Source organism: Pygoscelis adeliae, unplaced genomic scaffold, assembly GCF_000699105.1.
Source record: "Pygoscelis adeliae isolate BGI_AS28 unplaced genomic scaffold, ASM69910v1 Scaffold186, whole genome shotgun sequence".
In the NCBI taxonomy this organism is placed as follows: Eukaryota; Metazoa; Chordata; class Aves; order Sphenisciformes; family Spheniscidae; genus Pygoscelis; species Pygoscelis adeliae.
The window spans coordinates 6,307,850-6,317,273 of NW_008825071.1; the positions used below are offsets into that span (position 1 = coordinate 6,307,850).

The window sequence follows — 9,424 nt, forward strand, 5'->3', positions numbered from 1 at the left end:
GGGGTCGGGCCGCTCCCCGCATCCCGCCCCTCCCGCCGCTGCCTGCTCTTGAGTTACCTGTTTTGATGACCCGTGTAGCCTTTTTCTCCCCCCTCCTCTCTGCAATGAAAATCCGTGGCCGGTCACTCACTCGCTCCCCCCTCCCTCGCCTCGCCTCGCCTCGCCTCGCTTCGCCGCTGCTCTCCTTCCTCCTCCTCCTTCTCCTCCTCCTCCTTCGCAGCGGGAGCCGGTGTCAGTCAGTCACATCAGCTGGCCGGGCAGGCAGTGAGAGAAATGCCCAGGAGCTTCCGGGAGTGCCAAATAAAGACAAGTCCAGAAAGAGAGAGAGACGGTGGCAGAGATGGAGAAAGAAAGCAAAAAGTGGGTGGAGTGTGAAAATGGAGAGAGAGGGAGAGGGAGAGGTGTCTCTCGGCGGCGGTGCGGCGGCTCGGAGCCTGAGAGGAAATGGCAGTGGTGGAGCACCACGGAGGAGCAGGGGGAGAGTGCAGGCACCCAGGGTAGGGGCACCCACGGCCGCAGGCGTGGCAGCCCTGCTTGTCCATCGGGCACAGCTCGGGTGAGCGGGAAGCGAGCACCCCACGCCACACAGGCCAGCCCGCGCTGGGAAAGGAGAGCGGGGCCAGTGTGGAAACCGGCAGACCCCTCACGTGGCAGGGGAGGCTGAGGGCAGCCTCACGTACACCAGGATAGTTCATTGCCTACTCTGAGCCAGACTGAACTGTACCAGCCCAGCAACTGCTATAGCTGGGCCCGCAGTGGGGTTACTGCCTTCATTCAGTACGGCCACGAAATCAGGACTTCTCCCAGTAGGCAAACCCTCGTGCCTAGGCCTCGTTTGTCAGGCTCTCTGGGCTTCACGCTAGTCCATACCCCTGGCCAAATGGGAGCACGGGTGTTTTGCAATTACATGGTGTTCGTCACCACATGGTCCCAAGGGGCATCTTATCGTCCACCTGAAATCTGCTGCTCCTCCAAGTATCAAATGAGGTGGCTTTCTGCACAGAAGTCTGGGGAGAAGACCATGAATTCACAGCCTTTAAAGGAACAGTTTGCTCTTGAATGGAAAAATAATTCATTAGTTAGTGATAATAAAAAAGACCACTTATATTTTTCAAGTCAACTATGTGGTTGTGCGAAAATCAGTAGCACTTTTCCCTATCAAATATATAGCTTATTTTAGAAGACTTTGTGTTTCATTTCTGATGGTTTGACGACACCACTACAAAATACAGAACACAAGAATTTGTTTTAATTGTGCAGCAGTTAAATGGGGGCTGAGGAAAATCATATTTTAACAAGGATGCCATAGTTAACAGCAGCTCAGAGACCTCACATGCCTAAAAACAGCGTTAAGCAAAAGAAAGCTGACTGCAAGGATCAGTCTGGGATCCAAACTCACTAGTGCAGACAATGTAATTGGCATCGGAAATTGCAAAAAATCAGTGCCGCAGCTTCCTGTACGCAGTGAAAAGAACTACTTCTCCTTGGAATGTATAAACAGCCAGATGAAATCAACAGAACAGCACAGGTTTTAAACCAGAGGGTCTTGCCAGATCTTCCAAAAGGGTAAAAGGTAGTATGGAATTGAAGACCTCATTGCAAAACTGCACAGAACACAGAAACTGCTTAAGAGAAGCAAGGAACAAACCCAGAAGATCTCTTTCTGGAAAGAAAATGCAAGAGGATTAAGAAACTGTGAAACTACTACATTTAGATTAAAGTTCAAGGTCCATATTCCATACATCTTAGAGAGAAAAAAAAAATCCAATGCCTGTGCAGTGTCAGGATGATAAGTGGAAAGTTTAGGATGATAAATGCAGTTGAATTCCTGTAGAATGTCAATTTAATTTGAGAAAAATGTAATGTAGTTAACTTAGAAAAGTTTACAAGCTCTTACTGTAGGAGCACAGTCAAGCACTCCACATCATCCTTTTACATCACAGGCACACAGAAAAGAGGGAAAAACCATTGGGCGTTTCCTTTCCATGGAAAGTCTTCTGAGGCTACCAAACTGGCAGATGCCCTACATGACTAAAACAAGTTCCCTGTAACACATCTTCACTCCCAACTTCTAATGTTTTCTTCACAAAACAAATAAGTTCTTTTTTTTATTTTCCAGGAGAATGTTGGCAAACTTAAAAGGCTAAGACTAAGGTAAAGGGAATAACAAGAAGTAATAAATATAGTAAGAAGGGAAAAAAGGAAGATTCAGTAATTGTAAAGTGACCTCATAATACAGAGGAAACCCAGTGGCAAGCAAAGATGTAAGATCATAGAATCATAGAATCGTTTAGGTTGGAAAAGACCTTTAAGATCGAGTCCAACCATTAACCTAGCACTGCGAAGTCCACCACTAAACCATGTCCCTAAGCACCTATCACCTCCAGGGATAGTGACTCAACTACTTCCCTGGGCAGCCTGTTCCAATGCTTGACAACCCTTTCGGTGAAGAAATTTTTCCTCACATCCAATCTAAACCTTCCCTGGTGCAACCTGAGGCCATTTCCTCTTGTCCTATCGCTTGTTACTTGGGAGAAGAGACCGACACCCACCTCGCTACAACCTCCTGTCAGGTAGTTGTAGAGAGCGATAAGGACTCCCCTCGGCCTCTTTTTCTCAGGCAATGCAGCACCTGAAAACATTAGAGAAGAGAGCCTTGCAGTTTCTATATAAATAAAAGTAATCTTAAAAGGCAGTTCTATAAAGAACTTTGTAGTTATTAACTCAGGCCGAGCAACAGCCCCCTAAAGAGAAGAAAGGAATGGGAGAAGTGCAAGTTTTGGACTTTGCAAAATATTGTGTGTGCAAAAATACTGACTAGATAACATGTTATTGTTTCATCCCATCAAGGAAAAAGAAGGTTTGGACAGCAATAAAAAATACGTTTTGAAAATGCTTGGCGTTGGCATCAAGTGAAACACTGAGCAAGGAACGACTGGAAGATCAGACTTTGGGGCCGAGTCCTTTGCCCTCAGTCTAACAATGCATTCATATATTGGCTTAGATTTATATGCAGAAAGTACATTGATGCCAGTAACTGCCACATTAAAAGTTGTTTTTATTTGTATACTTTTTTTAGTGGGGACAGGATCACCAACTTCAGGATCAAAACATTCAAAAAACCCTTACAATTCTAATTTACGCTATAGTCCTCCTGAAATTATGAGGAGCTCTTCTTATGCAAGAAATGCAGTAATAGCGCTCTTGTGGGAAGTTACCCAGTTAAAACACAGTAGCTCGTGGAGCACAGTGTATGCCATTTAATATATCTTTATAGTTTTTTTTCATTTTACTTTTTGGCTTTGCTGCTGCAGACAATCTGTGCCAAGGCTGGCATGTTTTATTCCCTTTTATAGAAGAATGTATTTTCTAAAGTTGTGCAGGGATCCCAAAGTACACGTCAGAGGCTGTAGAGATAGGCTGTCAAAATCTCTATGGAATGACAGCATTGTAACCTACTTTGAAGAAAATATTCTGGTGCATCTTTTAGTTGCATACATGTTTTTTTACGGAAGACGACTGTTAAAAACGTTAATGCTTACCTTCCTAGTATTTGTTGAAAATGGACTTTCAATGTGTATGATTGTAAAATTTCCCTATGGTTACAAGTTGCATCTAAATGATTCATAGATGAGTTTGGAGAAAACCACAAATGTTGTCACTCATTTCCTTGATTTCATGAAGTCTATCTTTGCTGGGGCAATGCAGAAAATATTAATATTAATTAAAATTGCACAAGCACTTATTGATGTCAAAATAAATTGGAATACCATGTGAAAATCTTGGTAGTGTGACTTGCTGGATCTGCTTAAATAATATTGGAGTGCATTCAGGGCATGTCAAGATGCCTTTTGCTTACCAAATCAGCTGTTTAGTCTACAGAATTTGAAAAACAGCATATAGCTAATTAACTAAATGGATCTGTGAAGGGCACTTTGTGGGTATCATCTTGTACAGATCAAGTGTCAAGACACGCAGGAAAAAAAGGGAAGATTCTGCCAAAGAAGTGGGCTATTTCTCCTCTTTCAAACCAGTGTGAAATAAGGCTGAATCTGTCATCATTCAATCTGATCACCTGTAAAATAAGATTAAGGCAGATTCAAATTACATTTAGTTTCACAGATGTCACTCTACTGCTTTTTTATCTCTTCTCTGTATTCTCTTTTATGCAATAAGCTCTGGGGGTGTGGACTCTCTTTCATAATTGTACATTAATTAGTTGTATGCTTCTCTTTAGGCATGGCAACATAAAAAGTTAAATAATAAGCACGTGCTTATCATTAAGTATGTGAGTAATGGCATCCCTGTGTAGCAGAGCACTTAGGCATTCCAGTTGTATTTAAGCAGCTTGTCGCACAGGGATGGAATTACTCACTTGTTTATAATTCAGTATATGTTTAAGGGCTTTGCTGAATCCAAGGGGAAAATGTCCTGATCTCACAAATACTAATCTTTGTGACTACTTTTACTAGTGGTAGTTTTGTGGTTTAATTCAGTTCTGTAGAGCTGTTCTTTTGGGAAAGCTACTCAGTGAATTTTGTAGGCTTGGGCCCCAGTTCTGCTAAGTATTTACATTGCCCTATCTATTTATTATAATTAGATACAGGCTTCTGTTGTATTTTTGCTAAGAATCCTGTTTTATACAGTACTGGGTTTTGATATGCATTTCGAGTGACGTTTCACATTTTTCATTTAATTACAGGCAGAAATTTGCAAGGAACTTTTAGTGAGGATGATTTAACTGAGAATCAGAGGAAGGAAAGCAAAATTTTCAAGTGTGTGAGTGTAATGTTATCATGTCACCTTGAACTACTCTTTTGCTATGTATGAAACCTATGGAAGCAGTAGTCAGAAGGAATGATGCAGTCTTACTCATTGGTCAATATTAGTTTTCCTGTTTTAGAAGCGTTAGCGTTTCTGTTTGAGCTTCTTGGTTCCGTTTTGATCTTTCTTTCAATCTAGGCTGCAGGCGATCCATTAAGAGACTGGCAGTGTCCTCAAGTTACCAGGTGATCCATTAAAAGACTAGCAGTGTCCTCAAGTTACGCATCAGTGCAACTAAACAAAGTGAGATGCTGCTTCCAGTAGTAGTTGAATATACAGTTTTGCTTTGACAGAGTTTCAGGACAGCTTTACCATGATGCTGGGCCACCGTTCCAGCCCCAGATGTGAGCTGTGAAGCATCTTAGTAGGATAATTGCAGCTGCTTAAATGTCTGTGCTCTTGACCTTGTCATTGTCAGTGCTTTGTAATCCAGCTGTGTCTGAGGAAAATGCAAGCGTACACAAATACTGCCAAAAGTCAAAAACAACTAAAAATTATTTGTGGTCTTCTTCATGCCACAGCTTCTTTGACTCATTCGAAATGTTCCAGCATCCTTAGGAGCTCCAGTCACCTTCAGAGTGCGCGAATGGGTCAAGCATGAAAGTCTGGTGTTTTAATCTGTTTTCTTGAGGCTGCAGTTTTCTCTTACTAGATGACATTCTTTTCCTTGGTGTCTGCTGCTGTTTCTTTCACCACCATGTGTATGATGGCATCAATGTCATGATCAGAGCTTGTCAAGGCTTGCTGCGTCTACATCATCAGTAAAATGCATCAGTCCTCTTCATGTACTATGCTACCAATGGTTAAAACCCCTCATCTAGTGTTCTGTAAGAGCCATTTCTCCTTACTGCTGAGGAGGTTCTGCCATGGCTTACTTTTTTCCCAGTAAATCCAGATTGCAAATATTTATTCCAGCCCCTAGAGGCAGAAAGCACAGAGTCAGCTCTAAACTTTTTCCTGGGACAACTTAGTAATGATTTCCTGAGATCAATGTTCTTGTTGTGTAGGAAAGCTCAGGCAGTTGGTGCAGCAGAAGTGCTGAAAAATCCAGACACACAGAAATTTTTTTTTTTTCTAAAAAGCTTGGGATATTTGAGATTCTTTTTGTTGCTATTTCTGAGATTTTGGGGAATAATCAAGTAATGAATTCAAGGTTTACTATACAACCCACTGGGCTAGAAACTGAATTTTTGTTTGAAATAATTACACAATCACCCAATTCTAGGAAATGGTGCTTTAAGGAAGACACCAAATTGTGCAAGATTTGTGGTAAAATCATATGAATTGATAACTTGGTGACATAATTTTTTACAGAGAGAACACTTCGTAGGATATAATCAAATAGCAATGTGGGCAGACAACCAATGTGTATTCTGACAGTTATATATTTAGTGCTGTTCCAAGCACTTAACTAGACTGTGCCCTTACTCAGACAGTGGTTCGTAAGTAGCGTGACCCCAATTCAGTCATTGCAGGCCAAGTAAGTCAAAGAAACCCCCTTAGAGACAGAATTCCTCTGTTCGTTCACAACAGTTAGTTTGCTACTGGGTGACATTTGCTACCCGCTTCTGCTGATGCTGTACCTAGCTGGTTTTGTCCACCTCCAAGCTCCTTTGTGCTGGATGGGTGAGGTGTGGTGGAAGGCAAGATAAGCACTCAGTCCCTGTTAGAACAGTTCACTCAGGCAGAAAATAAAGACGTTTAGCTTGCAATATTCACCATGCTTGGGCTCGTCCTGTAAGGACCCACTTAGCCATTGACAGGTATCTTCTGTAAATACACTTACTACCCTAATATACAATAGAGGGGGAAAGACCACGCGTTTTGAATGTGAGTCTTTGAAATCTTTTACTCAGTTCTTGAAGGATACTGAGGTGATTTATGCTTTTCCAATACAGAACTGGAATGCCAGGGGCGACAGCAGTGTGAATTTTCTTCTGCTTCTTCAACCTCTCCCTCAACGAAGGACTTCAAGAGTGAGGATATCTCAGTTTTATATCCTCCTGCAAAATGAGACTGCTGGCAAGGATCCCTAGGTATGGTACATTACTTATATTAATATGCAGTTTTGTCAGCCTAAATTACTATTTTACAAATGATGACTACCTAGATTAGATACAAGGAGCTGATCAGGCACAGCAGCACAGAGCCTAGCACAGTCATTTGCTCTACCTTTCATATTCTCCATGGCAAATGGAGTGGCACCTTTTTATTTCACAATATTCTGAGAGCTTTTTAAGACCAGCCCCCCTTTCTGAAATCTGTTCTTCTCAATACATGTTTTTCCCATACAGCTGTGGCAGAAGGATTTCCTCTGTTGAGTAAAGAAGGGTTTGTTCTTTTATAAGAAAGAACCTTGTAAGTATAAAGCCAAAAAAGGTTTTAGGAGAAATCAAGCCAAGTACTGGAGTAGCCAGATTATCTTCCTGTCTTCCTATTTTTTTTTCCCAAAAAGGGAAGGAGGAAACAAGGAACAAAATATATTTAAATTTAATGCCTAAAATGGATTTGAAGGAACTGTAAATATTTCACACTGATGGGAAGAAATCCTGGTTCTCCTCAAGTCAATGAGCATTTTGTCACTGACTAACAGGGTCAGTACTTCACCCTACATTCTGGATTAATGTTTCACGTGAATAAATGTAGGCCAATGATTTAGGTATCAGAAATAATCTTTTTGTTTCAAAACTAGTTGTTTACTTCATTCTTATTTTCTTGCTTTCCTGTATTTACACAGGCTCTGTACATACTGCACTGTATTTCTAAAAGCTATAATTTTCTTTGGAAAAGAATATTGTTTGCTCTCCTGAATAATTCATTTTGGAGTTCTCTTTTAATCCCCCATCAAATGTGCCATTCTTGTATCTTCATAAAGGAAAAGAAAGGAAAACAACACTCTAAGGCCGATTTATGAATTAGACCATGAACATTAAAAATATATAAAGTGTTGGTATAAATAAGAACTTCAGTTTAGATTCTGGTTCAGTTATATCAGTACCTCTGAAGCAACACTATTGGTTGTATACAGATTTCCACTAATGTAACTGACTTATGACAGAGTATGAAAAAAGGAGCATAAGAGAGAAATATGATGAAGATTTGATATTTAGCCTTGAGCTAATATGGCTGACAATGTAGGCAGGATTTGAAGGAAAACAGAAATGCTTAGAGTACAATATAAATTCAACAGTAAATACAATGCAATTTATAATATTTGTGAAACAACCAACTAATATTTGATAAAAGAGCTTTTTATCCAAATTCCTGTGTATCCTTGTAGGTTAAAATATAAATATTTTAGATGGAAAGGAAAGAACCCAGAAGCACCTTCATAGATGTCGTGGTTTAACCTCAGTCAGTCGGCAACTAAGCGCCACACAGCCGCTCGCTCGCTCCCCTCCCCCCCCAGTGGGATGGGGGAGAGAATTGGAAGAGTAGAAGTGAGAAAAACTCATGGGTTGAGATAAAAACAGTTTAATAAATGAAATAAAATAATAATAACAACAATAATAATAATGTAATAATGATAATAATAATATACAAAGCAAGTGAGCAATTGCTCACCACCTGCAGACCGATGCCCAGCCAGTCCCTGAACAGCGGCCCCCCTGGCCAGCTTTCCCCAGTTTATGTACTGAGCATGACGTCACATGGTATGGAATGTCCCTCTGGCCAGTTTGGGTCAGCTGTCCTGGCTGTGCCCCCTCCCGGCTTCTTGTGCACCTCCAGCCTTCTCGGTCGGTAGAGCATGGGGAGCTGAAAAGTCCTTGACTAGCGTAAGCACGACTTAGCAACAACTAAAACATCAGTGTGTTATCAACGTTATTCTCATCCTAAATCCAAAACACAGCACTGTACCAGCTACTAGGAAGGAAATTAATTCTATCCCTGCCAAAACCAGGACAATAGAGAATCTGTGGCCCACAAGCACTTGTGAGGTCTTCCATTAGATTACTGTTATAAATTTGATGTACATGTCAGATTAGCGAGAGACCTTTCAGCATCCCAGTGAGGTTCAGCTCCATCTTGTCCCTCTGATCAATAGGAGGTCATCTGCCTCTACAGCCCAGCTGCTGAGTGGGGATATCTCCAGATCTTTGTTGTAAGCAGCTCCAACTCATTTTCCCAGTAGAAGATAGAATCAGGCATTGCAGCTCCTATAAAATGTTGTTTCAAAGCTGTGTATCTTGTGGTGTTTAGAAAACATTAAATGGTAATAACCCTAATAGTTGTGTATGGCCATGAAGAATGTATTTACAAAGTCAAACCAGTATTAAAGGCACACATCTGTGCCACAGCATAGATGAGCTGACCAATCCTGAAATGTAAGCCTCTTGCAGCCACCAGCTTCATTCAGCCTGCAATAATCAGCCAAACCTGTTTTGCTTACCTTTTGGTTGCCTCGGCAGGGTTGAGTGGTTTGTCTGTGGCTTCTGTGATCTCCTGTGTACGTACCGTAATGATAAGCAGTTAGGGGTTACATCGGGGGACCTCAGAGGTTGCATTTCATCAGCAGCAAGGAATGAATTGTTGAGAGTCCTTTTGTATAGCACTTAATAAAAGGAAAATAAAAGGTGTTAGAGGAACAATGGAGTGAAAT

The 9,424-nt window shown here is 41.3% G+C and overlaps 1 protein-coding gene and 1 long non-coding RNA gene across 2 annotated transcripts in view; one reads left to right on the forward strand and one right to left on the reverse strand.

The window, feature by feature from the left end:
* CAP2 (CAP, adenylate cyclase-associated protein, 2 (yeast)) overlaps positions 1-187 on the reverse strand; it is a 70,031-nt gene extending 69,844 nt beyond the window's left edge. Inside the window, exon 1 of the mRNA XM_009326487.1 lies at positions 58-187. The gene's annotated coding sequence lies outside the window, so the exon portion shown is untranslated. The remainder of the gene's footprint in view (positions 1-57) is intronic.
* Positions 1-9,424, forward strand: part of LOC103919038 — a 20,917-nt gene that overhangs the window by 553 nt on the left and 10,940 nt on the right. The window contains exon 2 of the long non-coding RNA XR_663724.1: positions 6,723-6,860. This is a non-coding gene — a long non-coding RNA (uncharacterized LOC103919038). The remainder of the gene's footprint in view (positions 1-6,722; positions 6,861-9,424) is intronic.